Raw genomic sequence first — 15,406 nt, forward strand, 5'->3', positions numbered from 1 at the left:
TTTAGATGTGGTAATAATCTATACTTTCCTCTCAAAGAAATGAGGTGAGGGACTATACTTTTGTCATAGAGGATCTGACAAAGAGACTCTCTTTGGTTTCTGACCACCAAATTCAGAATCACCTCTATTATCTTTTCTTTAATCCTAATTGGAGGTGCAGTGATGGTGAGGACATAAAAACAGAGGGAGGGAATACTGTATCATCAAGATTCTGGTTCCTGTTTATAAGGCTAAGCCATTATGTTTTGTATGTATGCAGGTTTTGAGTATCCTGTTCTTGAGATTTGGAGGTAAAATAGGTGTCATGATGGAGATGGGAGGGGATGGATAATGTTTTATAGGTCAGAGTATTAAAATACATGAGATCATTGGTTTTATATTTTTCAAAAAGATAACAATTCCTTATTGAAATGCTTCTTTGTGATTTTATCAAATAGGTTTTATTTATGTGATATACCATCTGGGTGTCTGTTATTAAACAAATGCTCATGTTCTTTTAATTTTTTTGGTACTAATAAACATATTTAAAAAACATATTTGAGAGCTTTTTTCACTGTGCCAGGTGCTATGGTACACAAGACGTATGGTTCTGATCTAAAAGGAACATATCTTAGAGCTATGGAGATAAATACACATGTACATAGATAACTATTATTTACAGTGTGATAGGATAAGGGCCAAAAGCAAAGCAGAAATGTATGGCTCTGAGAACATGAGAATAGGCCAATTTTACCTGCGTGTTTTAGGGAATCTTCAGGGAAGAGAGGCTTTTGAATTGGGCCTTGAAACCTGAGGAAAGCTTCAACTGGTGAAGCTGGAAGAAGTATATTATGGAAAAAAGGAACAAAACAAGCAAACATACAGAGAGGAAAGGACCTGTTCTTCTCATACTCTTCTACAGGCATTAGGAAGCCAAGAGAGGATTTTGAGCAGGAGATTGACATAATTTGATCAGTGTTCCAACCATTTGGAGGCTGGACTACACGGGAGAGAATGGGGTAAGAGAACCCATTTTGGAGGCAATTGTAGTGATCCAGGAGAGAAGAGTGAGAGAAGGACAGGTTTGCCAGCACTGGTGAAAGCGTTAGCCTTGGCAAGGTCAAATACATGGCTCTGTCTATGATTCGGTGTAACAAGCAGAAGATGGATGAAGGTAAAGACAGATGAATCTATAAGGCAGAGCTTGTTAAGTGAGCCCCATTTCCTTAGAGAGGTAAAAGGCTGTTTGTGGAGATTAAGAAGATTGGTTTGAAAGTTGAGGAAACTATTAAAAGTTTGGAATTGCAATTTTAGAGAATGAGCTAGAGATATCTTTAGAGTTGAGTAAAAAATTGATCAAGAAACAGTGAGGAGGAAGGTAGTACCAGGTGTGAGTTAGGTAAATAACATCTCAGACACTGTAGATGAGAGCGTAAAGTGCTAAAATATCTTTGGAGGCCAATTTGGTACTTACCTATTGAAATTTAATCAGTGTATTTACTTGGATGCAGAAGTTCCTCTTCTGTGAATTTGTCATATAGAAATAATTCTACATACGTGCAGAAATTAATGTGTGAGGTTGTTCATTGAAGAACTGTTTAAAACAGACACCAAATTAGAAATAACATAAATGTCTATTCAATAGGCAATTGGCTGAAAAAATTACAGTACATGCCCACAATGGGATCCTATTCAGATGGATGACTGTCTTAGATGGTGGCACAGATAGGTATTGATGTGGAGAGATAGCAACAATATTTTGTAAAATAAAAAGATTAAACTACAGAATAACATGTACGGCATGTCCTTTTTTTGGAAAAAAATCACCTAAGAAAACTATGTGTGCTTATATATACATATTTATAATTTTAAAGATTTGTATATATGTAGGATATATCTGAAAGGATGCATATTGGGTGTAACGATTTTCTTCTGGGAGAGAGTACCTTTGCTTCTTCCATCAAAACCTCTGTGTGTGAATACATATGTGTGTGTTTGTATGTGTATTTGCACATGCATGCATATATGTATGTGTCTCCAAAAATAGTACAGAAGTATACACACTGATCTTCACATTTTATTGTATTCCTCCATTTTTTGTTGACTTTTTAATTTTACAAAAAGTAAATATTAATTTTTCAATTTAAAATAATAATTACAGTCTAAAATATTTCTGGACAATGAGGTCCCCATAGAGGTTGGGAAGTCTGGGTTTGTATTAGAACCTATTGATACAATGACACATTTTTCCTCTAGCTGTGCTTGGCAACCTAGGAGCTGGGGTGGAGAAACAATTGGAGGAATTTACCCAAAGTTGAGGTTGCATGAAGTAGATGCAACAGAAGGTCAAGTGAATTGATTAATCTAGACAGCTGATAAGGGCAAAGCTGAGGCTGCTGCCCATAACACCCAAGTTGGGCAGCCTGAAATCCCTTTAAGCTGTCACACAACAGGGAATTTCTGCACCACGTGCCTTAGTTTTGAACTTTGCTCTATCCCATCCTCTCTCATTTGGCTACCACCCTGGCTCTTCATCTCCTCTTTTCATCCTCACTACCTTTCTAGAATATATTGGATGTAAGTAACAGAAAATTCTCACTCAACTAGCTAAAGTAAAAAGAAATTTAGCACCTCATATGAAAGGAAATGTATACTTACATAAGAAGAAATGTATTATCTCACATAACTGGAAGTCTCAAGGTAGGGAGGCTCCAGGGCTCGTTGATTTAGCATCTTTGTCATCACTAGTCCAAGTTCTTAACATCTCCTTGTCCTGAGTCCTCAGTGTTGACATTATCCTCAGGCTGAGAAAAATGAGAGGAAAGAGACTATCTCCTCTTGCAGCCCTCTGTAAAGAGTAAGAAATCTTTTCAGTGTTGCCCAGACCTCCCCTCAAGAATCATTGGCCAAAATTAAGTCACATGCTTGTTTTTGAAGCAATCTCTGTCAAGGGGAACAGGATTATCCTGAGATCACTCATGTCTTCCCTTGGAGTTGGGCAGTGGTGCTCATTTCCCCTGAAGAACATGGCTACATGGGGACAGGGTGAACAAAATTGAACAAAATTGAAGTTCTACTATGAAAGAAGATGGGAGAAATGGTCTTGTGTAACATGGTAGTATTTACTACTCTTTCGTCTTCAAATTTGAAGCTTTGAATATTTGTCCTGAGAAAAAACAGTAGCCCCTGCCATCTGGGAGCTGGCCTGGTATCATCAGCCAAGCCTTGTTGTTGCTGTGAGCTGGCTGGGCACTCACAGCTGGGCCGTGGTGTTCTCTTGTTGAATATAATCTATTTCTCAGAACATCAACATCAGATGAGGATGCTCTATGGCCGCAATGGCTCAAAAAACCCCAAGATCATCCCATAATGATGTTTGAACACAGACAAAACATGAATGCTGTCCAAGCCACAAAAGTAACAGAACATGTCCCTTTCCCAGCTAATATGAATGACTACTGATTATTTATCAATCATGGCTTTAGCCTCTTTCTAGTCTTCCCTCCTCCTAGGTAAGATTCATTAAGACACTCATAGGATTACTCCTGCTCGCTAAAAGCATCCAATCCAGAGCAAAGCCCTGCCCCCTTAAACTCTCCTTAAAAGCACCTGACATAGGCCCCAATCCTAAGATAAGTCTTTTCTAACATCCTCTCACTGACATTCCCCATGGTGTGCGTTTTTCTCACTGCAATGAGTAATAAAGGCAGCTTGTTCAACTATAGGTGTGTTCCTGCTGATCTTTGCCTGGAATAAAGCCTCAGTTTCATTCTGGCTTTAGCTCCTTTTGGCCACAATTCTCACGTGGACCTCATCTGTGCTACCTTAGGATGTCTTTGAGAAACATCACCCTGAATTTTGGACCCTAGGTTTATCCCGAGACTCTGCTTGCTGTGGCCCCAGGTCAAATAGAGAGACAAGGGAAATCAGGATACATCTGCTACAATAGAGGAAGCATGAAGAGGATCAAGGGCAAAGGATTCTTGAATTAATCCACGTAATCACTTAGCGCCTATCACATAGTAAAAGCTCTATAAAACTTATACTTAATCATGGTATTTGTTACTATTATTGCTGCTATAATGATAATGGCAAAATGCTGCTTTTGTTTTCTTTAAAGAGTGGAAGAAGTTAAAGGTAGATGGCCGTGGCTACAGATGGAGATTTTAGATGTAATAGGTGTCCCAGTTCCAGATGATGAGATGTAGAGTGTTTCTATGCTTGTGGATTGCTAAACTGGGGTTGAAGAATAGATCAACAAACTGTGTGAGCATCTAATCTTAGGTTCCCTCAGAAGCAGACCCTGAAAAAAACTTTAGTATAATAGCTTAGGTGGGAGATAATCCCAGGAAGCACTGATAAGGAAATGAGACAGAGAAGGAAGCCAATAAAGGGTGCATTAATAAACAAGTCACTGCTGTGGAGAAGTGGGGCTCAGGTCTGCTGGAGCCTTCTGGGGGACTGCTCAGAGCATGCCTCAGAGTTATTCCACCTGAGAGGAAGAAAAGCTCGAGTATCTGTCCATCGAATCCCATTCTTCCTCAGCTGATTGCTCCCAGAGAGGCACTTACTCCCTGGCACATTGACACGTTGGCATGTTCCTGCAGCCAGAAAAGTCCCTCAGACAGAATCACATACTTAGTACTTGTGGTGAGGGTTGGTGGAATATGAGTAGATAGTGTCTACTACAGCATCTTGGTAACTGGATGAGTCATTACTAGTTTTTGAGGTAGTCCAAGATTACGGGAGAGAAAATTTGCTGCTTATCTTTTTACTGAGAAGCATTGATTTTAATTATATCCTTGAAGGTGAAGCTCTTTCTTTATTCATTAACTCATTCACATATTTATTGAGAGTCTCCTATGTTTCAGAGGCTGTGCTAGACACTATGGATAGAATGATGAATAAGACAGGGTCCACGACCTCATGAAACTTATAGTCTAGTAGATGTACTGGCAAGGAAATAGTTAATTGCATTACCGGGTGAAAGTTGCCATGATATGGTATTCAGAATGTTAGGGGAAACATATAGAAGTAAGATGGTCAAGAAGGGCTTTCTGGAGGAAGAAACATGTAAGACCTGAGAAATGATAGTTATCTAGGTGAAGAGAGGGAGGAAAGGAGAAAGTATTACAGGCAGAAAGAACAAAACATGCAAAGTTGGTGTGGGGTGGTGGTGGAGAGGCAAGTACTGCCCAGGAGCATGGCACATAGTTGAAACATGGCTAGAGTACAGAAAGGTGTGTAATAGGGGGATGAGGTGGGCTGAGAGCTAAACTCCTGGACACATAAGAAGGTGCCAGATTAGGAAGGATGTTTAACCCATATGAAGAGTTTGGACTTTATGCTGAGAGTGATGAGAAGTCATTGAAGAGTTTTAACTGGGGGAGCACCATGGCTAGATCTGAATTTTAGAAAAATCGCTTTTGTTGATGTTGGAAAATGGGTTGGAGAAGAAAAAAATTAGAAACAGGGAGGCTGGTATGGAGTCTGTTGAAAGAACACAAAGGTAACAGTGAAGTAGACGGATTGAAGTAGATGGAATAAAGAAATGGCAATGATATCGGCAATAGAGTAGCTGAATTGATGGCTAGTAAAGGAGGGAAATAGTAAAGAACTGATAGGGTCAAACTAAAAGAGTTGCGAATAATGATGAAGAACAAGTGTAGTGACAGTAACTGAAGATGAGAATAGAAAGGATAAGATATTCTTATCAGAGTTTGATTTTAGGATGAGAAAGAGAGGGAGAAATTGAGAGATGGAGATAGATAGAGATATAAGAGAGAGAGAGCAAGTGAGCTAGCAGTTTCTGGTGGTGACAATGTCTAGGATGTGGCCATGGCAGTCGATTGATATGATTAGTGGGGAGAAGGTACTTGGACAGAAAAACATATGGGGAATATTGGGAACTGGGGATATTGGATATGTGATGGGGACACTCCTGTACTCTGAAGTGACACAGGACAGAGGCAAGATTGAGAAAGGTGGCCCATAATTTCTGCCATTTTTTGTAACAAGGTGGAGAAATAGAGATATGGGAAAAGCAGGAGGAGTAAGGCAACTCCTCACTGCGCTTGGGGCGAAGGAGAACTAGCCTCTGATGAAGAGGGTTCCAGCAATATATGTGTCCTCTGGGGCAGGCTCTGAGCAGAGAAGAAGGTGGAGGATCAAGGGTAATTTGTTTACTATGAAGGGAGGGTTCTAGAAGGCATAGGGGGGAGAGTTTGCAAGGGAGGGGAGCAGTGGGTGGTCATACCAGGGAAAAGAATGCCCAGAACAGTAGAGGAAGAAAATGCTGAGTTCAGATGAGCAAAAGGGCTTCTGTTTCGGGTGGTGCCCTTGGATAACAGGAATGTGAGGCAGGCTCAGCTATCCTCTGGGTGCAGGGTGGGGCAAGGACATTGCACTTGTCCCCAGGAGCCAGTCAAGCCTGCATAGATTCTTTTTTGGAGGAAGGTCTGCTCCCGGCAAGCAGCCTGTTGCCTTGTGCTCTGTACATTAATGAAGTCACTAATTCATTCAACATTTAGAGAATGTTGGCTATGTGCAAAACTAGGTTAGGAACTGCCATTTTATCAACAAAAAATGGGTGACCTGCTTTAAAGAAAGCAAGCACTAACATATGCAAATGAAATTCAACATTGCATTAGCACAGAATTCTTTATTTGGGGAATTAATTCATGATAGAGATTCCTTCCCAAAACCATGTTTAGGATGACTCTTTTAAACGTACCTATTGTGAAGCACTGCCTTTACACAAACTAGGCTCTAACATGGCCCCTCTTTTCTTCACAATCCTGTAATGGGCACATATTAAAACATAGCTGGCGAAGGAGCATTGCATGGCAGTTTAGAGCACAGATTGGAGCCAGGTAGGGTTTGAATCTGGCCCCACCACTCATCAGCTGTTGGCCTTGGGCAGGTTACTTTGTCTGTCTATGCCTCAGCTTCTGCATCTATAAAATGGAGATAATAACATTACCTACTTCACAGAATTATTATGAGGTTAGATTAGTTTAAAATTATTTGTGAAGTGTTCAAATTATTTGTAAATAATTAGTTAAAATTATTTGTAAAATGCCTAGAGCAGTAAGTGCTAAATATGTCTTAAACAAAATTGGGGCATATAGAAAATTTGCAAGCAAGAGCAGCCAACTCACTGTTACTTAAATTTAAAAAGAAGGTTTTAACATTCATTTATTTGTCAACTGTTTGCCAGTTTCTTGGGTACATAGTGGAAAATATAACAGGCATAGAACCTGACCACAGTGGGTGGGGGACGGTGGGCCATGGCAATGGCCATTCTTTTCTTTTTACAGTAGAAAGTCCCTCCGCCCCTATTGCTATTTGAGAGCAAGAGCAGGCATTGTGCTCTGTGGAGGCTGAACAGCAAGATTCTCATTTCAGGGGTGATGTGAGGACACCAGACAGATATGAGCGTGTGCATCATCAGGAGTATTCCCTGGGGCCTGCTGTGTCTCCACTCACTGACACTGATGTACAGTGACTGCCCTCTGTTCTCCTCTCTAATCAGTAGTAACTGTCTTGGCCTGAGTGTTTTGGGGTCTGTGAAGGCCTTGACATCAGCTCCTCTCCACAAAAAATCCAACTATCACAAGGAAAAACAAAAGAAAAAGCAGCTCAACAATAAAAAGATAAATAATGATTTAAAATTGGGCAAAGAATTTGAATAGATGTTTCTCTAAAGAAAATAAACAAATGGCCAATAAACACTAGACAAGATGCTCAACATTATTGGTCATCAAGGAAAGGCAAATTAAAGCCACAAAGAGATACTACCTCATACCTACTAGAATGACTATAATCAAGAAGACAGACAATAACAAGTGCTGGTGAGGACGTGGAGAAATTGGTATCCTCAGACACTGCTGGTGAAAATATAAAATGGCACAGCCACTTTGGAAAACAGTTTGACATTTCCTAAAAATTTTAAACATATAATTAACCATGTGACTCAGCAATTCCACTCCTAGGTATATTTCCAAGAGAAAGGAAACATGTCCACACAAAAACTTGTGCAAAAATGTTCATAGCAGCATTATTTATAATAGTCAAAAAGTGGAAACAACCCAAATGTCCATCAACTGGTGAATGGATAAACAGATTGTGGTATATCTGTGCAATGGAATATTATTTGGCAATAAAAAGGAATGAAGTACAGATACATGCTGCACTGTGGATGACTTGAAAACATTATGCTAAAGTGAAAGAAGCCAGACACAAAAGACCCTATATTGTGTGATTCCATTTATATAAAATGTTCAGAATAAGCAAATCCAAAGAGAGAAAGAAAGCAGATTGGAGGTTGCCTGGGACTGAGGGAAGAGTTGGGAAGAAATGGGGAAATACTGCTAATGGGTATGGGGTTTCTTTTTGAGGCGATGAAAAAAAATGATTGTGGTGATATTTGCACAACTCTACAAATACATGTTTTTAAAGGATGAGTTTTATAGTAAATTATATCATTATGTCTCAAAAACTCAATAATAAAAAAGGGAAACATTACATCTAGTTGGAGCCATATCAAGCTACCATCCATAAAGATTAGAAATCAAAGCTCTCACCATTTTCTTTCCTTATTCTTCTTATCTGGGGAATATTAGAGACTGGAATAAATCTAGAAAAATCCCTCACTCCGTTCTCCTCTTCCAGGCAGAGAGGTAAAACATTCAGGGATATGGATTTCAAAATGTAGCCGTCCAAGTTTTAATATCCCCACATGATTAGATTATGAAATTCCCCCAAAGCAGTGGAACATGAGAACAGGGAAATAAGGGTATGGGGTGCACTTAAGGTAGGGAATTCCTCATGGGATGCTTCATAGGTTGCTGCTACTGGGGAATTTCACTGCAGAAAAGTTATCCTGTTGCTAGGCAACACTGCAGCTTGAATTGAATTGATGGTGATCAGAATACGTCACGTAAACTCACGATTCATGTTCCTGTCTCTAGTAAGAAGAGTGCAGATAAAAAGCATTCTTTAAACTAAAAAAGGATATAATCATAGCATTAAAGAAAATAAAAAACAAGACTCACTTATATACACCTTATTTAAACAGAGCTATTAAATTTCTGTATATTTTATTAGATTTCAATTCTTCACAAGCATACATTTCTCATGATTATAATTGTAATGCACATGCCATCTGACAATCTGCTTTTTCCTTTAATGTATTATAAGAAGGTCCCCATATAGTCTTCCTAATGATTATTTTAAATGACCACATAGCATTCCTTTTGGTTCATGTCTCATAGTTTGTTAAACCTTTGCTTTTTCACTGGACATTTACCCTCTTTTTCATTTTCCCCCATTTGTAGAAAATTCCAGAGCACATAGCTTCTTTGAGAAGAACGTATAATACAGGAACTTGACGAGTTAAGTATTGCTCTTCAATGACTATATTTAATTAGCCTCCGTTTTTTTATGGCCATTTGGAAATCACTTCGGAAGCACATTTAATCCATACAATCAGTCATTTCTCCAGAGTGGGAACACTATCTCGATGCTTAGTTGAGTCTTAAAGCTGCCTGTGTGCCTGGCAAAGGACTCTGAGGGAAGCTTTACATTTTTGAGACTGTCAATTGCCTGGAATGTGGCTGGAGGAATTAACAAAATCATTTGAAAAGCATTCCACAGGAATGAAAGGGAATTCTCTTCACTGAAAGGAATGGTGCTTCCTCAACACATGAAATTAATGTGCAGAAAACCGGTCAAATGCAGATCCTAAGAATTTTTAAAAGATTAAAAAAAGGATTAAGAAAATAAAAGGAATTTTATTGTCTTCAGTTTCAAGATTGTCACAGTTGCTAATCAGAGGTCTCAAAAGGTTTGTTTAAGATTGAAGCTTTTCTTATAAATATTTTATGATCTAACTGCCTCATCTCCTTGCTGCATTTTAAAAAGGTACAGATTAGACATGTAATAAAATGCCAACTGTGTCACTAAGAATGTTTGATGGTTGGGGATTTCAAAGATATGACTTCAATTATGGCCATTATCAAAGCTTTCAAAAATAAATATTTGAAAACCATGTAGAAAAAACTGAAATAGTTTTCCCCAAGTTAAAACAAAAATGGAAGTCCTCAATCAGAACGTGCATGTGTTATTTTTTGAAAAGTCTACTTTAGATCAGAAAGGTAATATAGTTCTGTTGTCAGAAAAAACCAAGCTCTTATCCCTTTGGCCTTTGCTTTTCAAAACTGAAATGTTGCAAATTGATTTTGAGATGGGAAGCCCTGCTAATGTTAGTCAAATGCTTACCTTGGAAATTTTTGCCATTTCAAATAGAAAAGCCTCTATAGGCTTCCTTCTGATTCAGCAGCAGCCTGCTTAGCATTACGAAAGGGCAAGCCAGACTCGGGAGTCAGGTAATTATGGCTGAGCTCTCGGATATTCTCTTTGGGAGATAACAAGGTCGGGTCTTCCATATTACAAGATACCAGGAGGAGCTTGCTGGCTGGCTGCATCCTACATTCTGAAAGCGGTTCATCTTGGAACACTTTCGAAGCATCAAGTAAAGGTACAACCCTTGCCAAATGGAGTGCTTTAAAAAGAAGCTGACTGGGAATATGGCTCTCAGCAAAGGATCTGCAGAGATCTTTGAGCAGGAGGCCATCTTAATCATTTATGATCACGAAGATACTCTCGAACTCAGAACAAACATTTGTTCCAAAGGAACTAAAGCATCTTGTGTATTGGGATGCAAATGTTCCCCCAAAATAATCAAATCAGAATTTTATAACTAGTTAGAATTAAGTATCTGGTACCTTCATTTTACTTTTTTTTAAAATTCAGGATTATTGAGGTATAATTCACCCTTTTTATGTGTACAATTCTGTATTTTGAAAAACACATATAGTCACATAACCACTTGCATGATCAAGATATAGAATATTTCCATCGCTCCATCATGCCCCTTTGTGGTCAGCCCCTACCTCTTCCTCTTGTCCCTGGCAAACACCGATCTGGTTTCTGTCTTGACAGTTTTGCTTTTTCCAGAATGTCATATAAATGGAATCCTACAGGATGTAGGCTTTAGAGTCTGGCTTCTCTCACTTAGGATAATGCATTTGAGATCCACCCATGTTGTTGCACGTATCAGTAGTCTGTTCCTTTTAATTGCTTAACAGTATCTCATTGTATGGATGTACCACAGTTTGTTTATCCACTTACCAGTTGATGGACATTTGAGTTATTTCCCCCATTCTGCTTCAATATTATTTTCCTTTTGCATGATGGTGTACAGCTTACAAAGCTCTTTAACCTTCATTTATATCCTCTTATGAAAATAGTATTTCAATTTTCTGATAATAATTAGAGCCACGGAGAGCTTAAATGGCTTTACCAGCTAGAGGTAACAACTTCAAATTTCTCTCTCCCATGCTCTCTTTCCACTATACAATGACAGTTCTCTGGTCTGAGATGAATACTATTGCTTGGAGACCTTTATACACTGGGATATAACAATGCACTATGTGTTTTACAGAGTCTTGGGAAAACAGGGACTCTAATTTTTCAGAGAAATGAAGATCTTGATGGCATAATGTGTTGTGGTAGGAAGAAAATCCATTTTGGAGTCAGTCTTGGGTACATATTCTAGCTCTGTCAGTGATTAGCTCTGTGACCTGGAGAAAGTTCCTTGACCTCTCTGAGCCTCGGTTTCTTTACGTGAACAATGCTTTCCATCATACTGGCCTCTAAACTTTGTCATAATGAAGTGAAGTTATGTGTACATGATGCATCTCACACAGTGGCTGGGACATACGAGGTATTTCTTACATGTTAGCTTCCTTCTCTCCCTGCCACACACACACACACACACACACACACACACACCCCTTTCCATTAGTGTAAAGCAAAACGTGGCAGACTGTGGTGCAATAAGGGAAAAGAAGTGGAGGGGGATGAAGCCTATAGTTGGAGAGAGAAAGAAATGAGCCTGGAGTAGGGCTCTCAGTCTTTGTCTTCAAGCTGCAGTACTGACTTATGGGAAAGTCTTCTCCACCACAGACTGCCTCAGTCTCCTCTAGTGGCTGACCTGACCTGGGAGGAATTCCCCATGGCAGCCATCTCTGGCTCCTTCCTATTTTCTCTTACCCACAGTCTCTGTTCTGTGCAGGATGAGGCTCAAGGGTGATCTTGGATGAAATTGTGGAAAGACTGTTTACTGTGGCTCTTTTTCTATCCTTACAGTGCCTTCTCCTCCCAGCTCTGGGGGGAGCATTTAGGATTCCCTGATTCCCCAGAGTACTTCTCTTCCCCGAGTCTTATCCCTGGAGGCCTCTGGCTCTGTGCTCATGCTCCCTTTCCCTACCATCAAAACTGCCCATTTCAATCATCAGAAAAGACCTGCTAAGTAATTTACAGTAAGCTCTTGACTTCCTGTATATAACTTCCTGTGATAACTAATATCTGGTTTAAGTTACTATCCTTCTCAGGAATACTTGCATTTTACCAGTAGACACTTCTAAAGGAAAGGAATGCTAATGGTAGAATTTAAGGCAGTGTGTGGTAGTAGGAAGAGCCCTGGATCATCTATCAGGAGGCCTGGGCTGTAGTCTTCGCTTTTTGACTAACACAACCCATTCCCAAGACCAACTCTATTTATTCGAGTACCTGAAGACTCCCGGGATGTGCCATTTTTATTCATGCTTACCCCTTTCCAGGCACTATGTTCTGCTTCTGTGTTCTGTGTGGGCAGCTTGACTCTAAGTGCCACAGTTACCACAGTTTTTGGCCTCTTTTCTGAGTAGCAGCCATGGTGGCCATGCTACAATGCCATTGGCCACGCAAGGAACCACTGGTCTTTCTGCTGTTAGTCATTGGCTGTGACTCCGAGTCCCAAGTCTCATCTCAACAGAGTCTGGGGCATTTCTACCCCCGACTCTGCCAAAGGAGCAAGGATTTGTACCACAAAAAATAGTGACAGTGAAAAAGAAAAAGAAAAATTAAAAGTTGACATACCAGAGGAACTTTGACTTTTTCAAATGGAGGATAAGAGGAATAAATTTTTTCACAAATGTGTGATGAAGTTTTAAGATTCATGTTAGAAAAATAGACTTTTGGAAAAAAGATCAGTGTACTCAGTACATTTTTCTGTATAATAAACCCTGTCCTTTTGAATAGGATGTAATCTAATACATTAGAAAAAAGTCCTGAGGCTTTTATTTTAAAGGCAGTGATATTGCTACAGGCAAAGTAATTATAACCATTAACTCCTCAAAACATCAGTGGAGGCTTTGGCATCAAAATCCCAGAGGAATCCCAAATTGCCTAACCAGTTTTAAAATTTTAAGAATTACATTCTTGGAGGAAAAAAAAAGTACTTAGGAGAGAAGGTAATCAGAAGTCTACATTATTTAATGCAAAAAAGTCACAATAATTCAAACTTCTTTTTAAAATTCATTCTGATGTTGCATTGGGGTTTTGTCTTTAGGGTATGTTTTATATAGTTTGCAAATAATTAACATAACCCCTGAACTTTAGGAGCAAACCACCATTTGGGCTATATGATGGAGAATACCACTTTTTATTAACAATCTTTTGCCACAAAGATTACCCCTTTAATAGAATAAACCAACTAGGGGCCAGCCTGGCGGTGTAGTGGTGAAGTTTGCGTGCTCTGCTTCAGCAGCCTGGGGTTCATAGGTTTGGATCCCAGGCATGGAGCTAGCACCACTCGTCAAACCACACTGTGGTGGCATCCCATATAAAATAGAGGAAGATGGGCACAGATGTTAGCTCAGCAACAATCTTCCTCAAGCAAAAAGAGGAAGATGGGCAACAGATGTTAGCTCAGGGCCAATCTTCCTCACAAAAAAAAAATAAATAAATAAAGCAAATCTATTATGAACAAAAACTGAAGCTTTCTTTAATAGAAAATAACTATAACTTGATTCTTACTGTGATTAATTATACTTTTCTGTGATTTGTTGTCCTATATAAGTAATGATAAACTAAAATAAAGCAGTGATTAAAATTGGGTAAGGAAAAAATTCATTCATTCGCTTTATACTTATTAGGTATTTAACTAAATATGAAGGTGAATGTAAATCAGGGTGAATAACTCATTGGTTTACTTGGGACTTTGCTGGTTTTAGCACTGAAAGTTCCATATCTAGAACCTTCCTCTGTCCCAAGCAAACTGAGATGATTGGTCACCCTAAATAAAGTGAAAATATCTTGTAAAATCCCACTCTCAAGAAATCTAGTCTACTAGGAGAGATGAGATATGTGCAATGAAAAATTTAATAAAGTAATAAATAACAGTACTGATAACAACATACTGTCAAAATTAGTACAAATTAGAATTATACAAAATAAGTTATACAGTTTTTAAAAATATTGAATCTGGTGGAGGCAATTCAAGAATTGAGCACCTATGGCGTAGTAAGTTAGTTACTATCTTACCTAGGAAAATTGTATCTTCCCTAGAAAACGACTTCAGAGAGATGTAGTAATTTGCACCAGGTTACTGGGTCAGTAAAGGGCTGGGCTGGAATTTGAACTCAGGTCTTTTGGATTTTGAAATTCACAGGCTTCTCACTGCCCCAGAAGAACTCGATGATCACAATCTTGGCTCTTTTTTTAACATGTGAAGCAGCTGAGGCCTGGACTAGTGGCCTGCACAGAACCCCAGAGCATTGCAGTGACAGAACTCGGATAAGAATCCACGTTTCTTAGCTTATAGTCCAGGGCTGATGACACCAGGGAATGACAGATCATATGGTCTGGAGTAGGCAGTGAAGGCTCAAGTAAAAGAATAATATTTGGGCTGTGTCCCCTTGTTTTTCTTTCCCCCTAAGCCTCTTAGTTGGCATCCTCATCCATCTGGTGCACAGCACCTTTGGAGGGCTAGGTCTGGCCATCTGCCAGACTGGTCTCAGGGTACAACAGTTGTGACCTCTCTGGTTCTAACCCATCATCCTGTCTAGGGGTCTACTCCTGCCTTTAGGCTAGTGTTTGCCTAACGTGAAATCTGTGACATCCTGAAACAGCATCACCTGGGATGTATATCAAAAAGGTTGATTCTCGGAGCCCTACCCTAGACAGTTGAAAGTAGGTCAGGAATATGCATTCTAATTATTTTTCACTATGAAGTTCAAGATACTCTGCTCTAAGGCCAAGCACCCTTTCTTTATCAGTGTTCTAAACTCTGGAGAACATAGGTGCTTTATTGAAGCCCTCAATCTTACCCTGACTCAACTGCTGGGATCCTGCCACCCATGAACATGTTCATTTATCATGCATTCATTCATTCATTCAGCCATTCAACAAATATTTGTTTGATGTCTCCTATGAACAAGTTACTCTGTTCCCCAGATATCCGCATTAGTCCCTTAGTTAAGGCTTTAATCATTGCTCGCTGCCTGGATTCCTTCATGCAGTGCTTCTGGTTTCCTGTTCC

The 15,406-nt window shown here is 39.4% G+C and overlaps 1 long non-coding RNA gene across 1 annotated transcript in view; it reads right to left on the minus strand.

Annotated features, from left to right (window-relative positions):
• Positions 1-1,453: 1,453 nt before the first annotated feature.
• Positions 1,454-15,406, minus strand: part of LOC138921719 (uncharacterized) — a 283,572-nt gene continuing 269,619 nt past the window's right edge. Inside the window, exons 5-6 of the long non-coding RNA XR_011434553.1 lie at positions 2,638-2,827; positions 1,454-1,573 (exon numbers count right to left, since the gene is read on the minus strand). This is a non-coding gene — a long non-coding RNA (uncharacterized lncRNA). The remainder of the gene's footprint in view (positions 1,574-2,637; positions 2,828-15,406) is intronic.

This window comes from Equus caballus, chromosome X, assembly GCF_041296265.1.
Source record: "Equus caballus isolate H_3958 breed thoroughbred chromosome X, TB-T2T, whole genome shotgun sequence".
NCBI lineage: Eukaryota > Metazoa > Chordata > Mammalia > Perissodactyla > Equidae > Equus > Equus caballus.